A 5,000-nucleotide genomic window follows, 5' to 3' on the forward strand; every position below is an offset into this window, starting at 1 on the left:
GAAATTTTCATCGGTAAGCCGCACGTTAGATGCGGACAGGCTACCGCGGGTCTCTCGACCATCGAGGCCTTCAAACTATACCCTCGGTAAAAAAATTTTACGAGGGTGAAATATTCATCGGGAAGCCGCACGTTAGACGCAGGCAGGCTACCGCGGGTCTCTCGACCATCGAGGCCGTCTAACTGTACCCTCGGAACAAAAAATTTACAAGGCTGAAATGTTCATCAAGAAGCCGCACGTTAGACGAGGCAGGCTACCGCGGGTCTCTCGACCATCGAAGCCGTCTAACTGTACCCTCGGTAAAAAAAAATTTACAAGGCTGAAATGTTCATCGGGAAGCCGTACGTTAGACGCAGGCAGGCTACTGCGGGTCTCTCGACCATCGAGGCCGTCTAACTGTACCCTCGGTAAAAAAAAATTTACAAGGCTGAAATGTTCATCGGGAAGCCGTACGTTAGACGCAGGCAGGCTATTGCGGGTCTCTCGACCATCGAGGCCGTCTAACTGTACCCTCGGTAAAAAAAAATTTACAAGGCTGAAATGTTCATCGGGAAGCCGTACGTTAGACGCAGGCAAGCTACTGCGGGTCTCTCGACCATCGAGGCCGTCTGACTGTACCCTCGGTAAAAAAAAATTTACAAGGCTGAAATGTTCATCGGGAAGCCGCACGATAGACGCAGGCAGGCTACCGTGGGTCTCTCGACACATCGAGGCCGTCAAACTATACCCTCGGTAAAAAAATTTTAGAAGGGTGAAATTTTCATCGGGAAGCCGCACGTTAGACGCAGGCAGGCTACCGCGGGTCTCTCGACCATCGAAGCCGTCTAACTGTACCCGCGGTAAAAAAAATTTTACAAGGCTGAAATGTTCATCGGGAAGCCGTACGTTAGACGCAGGCAGGCTACTGCGGGTCTCTCGACCATCGAGGCCGTCTAACTGTACCCTCGGTAAAAAAAAATTTACAAGGCTGAAATGTTCATCGGGAAGCCGTACGTTAGACGCAGGCAGGCTATTGCGGGTCTCTCGACCATCGAGGCCGTCTAACTGTACCCTCGGTAAAAAAAAATTTACAAGGCTGAAATGTTCATCGGGAAGCCGCACGATAGACGCAGGCAGGCTACCGTGGGTCTCTCGACACATCGAGGCCGTCAAACTATACCCTCGGTAAAAAAATTTTAGAAGGGTGAAATTTTCATCGGGAAGCCGCACGTTAGACGCAGGCAGGCTACCGCGGGTCTCTCGACCATCGAAGCCGTCTAACTGTACCCGCGGTAAAAAAAATTTTACAAGGCTGAAATGTTCATCGGGAAGCCGTACGTTAGACGCAGGCAGGCTACTGCGGGTCTCTCGACCATCGAGGCCGTCTAACTGTACCCTCGGTAAAAAAAAATTTACAAGGCTGAAATGTTCATCGGGAAGCCGTACGTTAGACGCAGGCAGGCTATTGCGGGTCTCTCGACCATCGAGGCCGTCTAACTGTACCCTCGGTAAAAAAAAATTTACAAGGCTGAAATGTTCATCGGGAAGCCGCACGTAAGATGCGGACAGGCTACCGCGGGTCTCTCGACCATCGAGGCCTTCAAACTATACCCTCGGTAAAAAATTTTTACAAGGGTGAAATTTTCATCGGGAAGCCGCACGATAGACGCAGGCAGGCTACCGCGGGTCTCTCGACCATCGAGGCCGTCTAACTGTACCCTCGGTAAAAAAAAATTTACAAGGCTGAAATGTTCATCGGGAAGCCGCACGATAGACGCAGGCAGGCTACCGTGGGTCTCTCGACACATCGAGGCCGTCAAACTATACCCTCGGTAAAAAAAATTTAGAAGGGTGACATGTTCATCGGGAAGCCGCACGTTAGACGAGGCAGGCTACCGCGGGTCTCTCGACACATCGAGGCCGTCTAACTATACCCTCGGTAAAAAAATTTACAAGGCTGAAATGTTCATCGGGAAGCCGTACGTTAGACGCAGGCAGGCTCCTGCGGGTCTCTCGACCATCGAGGCCGTCTAACTGTACCCTCGGTAAAAAAAATTTTACAAGGCTGAAATGTTCATCGGGAAGCCGCACGTAAGATGCGGACAGGCTACCGTGGGTCTCTCGACACATCGAGGCCGTCAAACTATACCCTCGGTAAAAAATTTTTTAGAAGGGTGAAATTTTCATCGGGAAGCCGCACGTTAGACGCAGGCGAGCTACCGCGGGTCTCTCGACCATCCAGGCCGGCAAACAATACCCTCGGTAAATATTTTTTACGTGGGTGAAATTTTCATCGGGATGTCGCACGTGAGACGCGGACAGGTTACCGCGGGTCTCTCGACCATCGGCGGCCGGCCAAAGCCATAGCCTAGTCAAAAAGTGTTACAGGTTGACAATTTTTCATCGGGAAGCCGCACGTAAGAATAGTACAGCAGGTCTCTCGATGAAACGATCACATTTCATGTAACGTAACGTAACGAAGGCAGGCAGGCATCGTACACCCTAACCCTAAGCCGCCTCTTGACGATGCCCGTCCCTAACCCTAACCCTAACCCTAACCCTAACCCTAACCCTAACCCTAACCCTAACCCTAACCCTAACCCTAACCCTAACCCTAACCCTAACCCTAACCCTAACCCTAACCCTAACCCTAACCCTAACCCTAACCCTAAATTAACCCTAACCCTAACCCTAACCCTAACCCTAAATTAACCCTAACCCTAACCCTAACCCTAAATTAACCCTAACCCTAAATTAACCCTAACCCTAACCCTAACCCTAAATTAACCCTAACCCTAAATTAACCCTAACCCTAACCCTAACCCTAACCCTAACCCTAACCCTAACCCTAAAGCCTGTTACTTAGGCCGTGTCAGGACCCAGGCTGGCATTATTCCTCGATACGTGTAGGTACGTGGTCGGCCTGTCTGGTAGCGGGCGATCACGGGTCTCTACCGCAGGTAAAGGTATGTGGTCGGCCTTTTGCGGGCTACCGCGGGTTAAAGTCTACGTAGGCACGTGAAGACCCGCATAAGCCCGTGGTAGCCCGCTATCAGGCCGTCCACGTACACTTATACCCGCGCTAGCCCGCTGTCAGGTCGACCACGTCCCTTCTTACCCACGGTAGCTGGCTACCGAGGCCGTCGACGTTCCCTTACCTGCGATAGCCCGCTATCAGGTCGACCACGTCCCCTCCTTACCCGCGGTAGCTGGCTACCGAGGCCGTCGACGTTCCTTTGCCTGCGATGGCCCGCTATCGGGTCGACCACGTCCCCTCCTTACCCGCGGTAGCTGGCTACCGAGGCCGTCGACGTTCCTTTGCCTGCGATGGCCCGCTATCGGGTCGACCACGTCCCCTCCTTACCCGCGGTAGCTGGCTACCGAGGCCGTCGACGTTCCTTTGCCTGCGATGGCCCGCTATCGGGTCGACCACGTCCCCTCCTTACCCGCGGTAGCTGGCTACCGAGGCCGTCGACGTTCCTTTGCCTGCGATGGCCCGCTATCGGGTCGACCACGTCCCCTCCTTACCCGCGGTAGCTGGCTACCGAGGCCGTCGACGTTCCTTTACCTGCGATAGCCCGCTATCGGGTCGACCACGTCCCTTCTTACCCGCGGTAGCTCGCTACCGAGGCCGTCGACGTACCTTTACCTGCGGTAGCCCGCTATCGGGTCGACCACGTCCCTTCTTACGGTAGCCCGCTAGCACGGCCGTCCACGTCCCTTTACCCGCGGTAGCTCGCTATCGGGTCGACCACGTACGATGATACCCGCGGTAGCCCGCTAGCACGGCCGTCCACGTCCCTTTACCCGCGGTAGCTCGCTATCGGGTCGACCACGTACGATGATACCCGCGGTAGCCCGCTAGCACGGCCGTCCACGTCCCTTTACCCGCGGTAGCCCGCTATCGGGTCGACCACGTACGATGATACCCGCGGTAGCCCGCTAGCACGGCCGTCCACGTCCCTTTACCCGCGGTAGCTCGCTATCGGGTCGACCACGTACGATGATACCCGCGGTAGCCCGCTAGCACGGCCGTCCACGTCCCTTTACCCGCGGTAGCCCGCTATCGGGTCGACCACGTACGATGATACCCGCGGTAGCCCGCTAGCACGGCCGTCCACGTCCCTTTACCCGCGGTAGCTCGCTATCGGGTCGACCACGTACGATGATACCCGCGGTAGCCCGCTAGCACGGCCGTCCACGTCCCTTTACCCGCGGTAGCCCGCTATCGGGTCGACCACGTACACTGATACCCGCGGTACCTTCTCAGCCGCGGGTAAGCCCGCTGAAAAAAGATTTTTTTTTCCCCATTGCATGCGGTAGCACCGCTATCAGGTCGACCACGTCCCTTCTCAGCCGCGGGTAAGCCCGATGAAAAAAAAAAAAAATTTTCCCATCGCATGCGGTAGCCCCGCTATCGAGGACGACCACGTCCCTTCACAGCCGCGGGTAAGCCCGATGAAAATTTTTTTTTTTTTTTTTTTTTTTTTTTCCCCATCGCATGCGGTAGCCCCGCTATCGAGGTCGACCACGTCCCTTCTCAGCCGCGGGTAAGCCCGATGAAAATTTTTTTTTTTTTTTTTTTTTTTTTTTTTTCCCATCGCATGCGGTAGCCCCGCTATCGAGGTCGACCACGTCCCTTCTCAGCCGCGGGTAAGCCCGATGAAAATTTTTTTTTTTTTTTTTTTTTTTTTTTTCCCATCGCATGCGGTAGCCCCGCTATCGAGGTCGACCACGTACCTTCTCAGCCGCGGGTAAGCCCGATGAAAAATTTTTTTTTTTTTTTTTTTTTTTTTTTTCCCATCGCATGCGGTAGCCCCGCTATCGAGGTCGACCACGTCCCTTCTCAGCCGCGGGTAAGCCCGATGAAAAAAAAAAAAAAAAAAAAAAAAAAAAAAATTTCCCATCGCATGCGGTAGCCCCGCTATCGAGGACGACCACGTCCCTTCTCAGCCGCGGGTAAGCCCGATGAAAATTTTTTTTTTTTTTTTTTTTTTTTTTTTCCCATCGCATGCGGTAGC

The sequence above is a fragment of the Mytilus trossulus genome, unplaced genomic scaffold (genome assembly GCF_036588685.1).
Source record: "Mytilus trossulus isolate FHL-02 unplaced genomic scaffold, PNRI_Mtr1.1.1.hap1 h1tg001310l__unscaffolded, whole genome shotgun sequence".
In the NCBI taxonomy this organism is placed as follows: Eukaryota; Metazoa; Mollusca; class Bivalvia; order Mytilida; family Mytilidae; genus Mytilus; species Mytilus trossulus.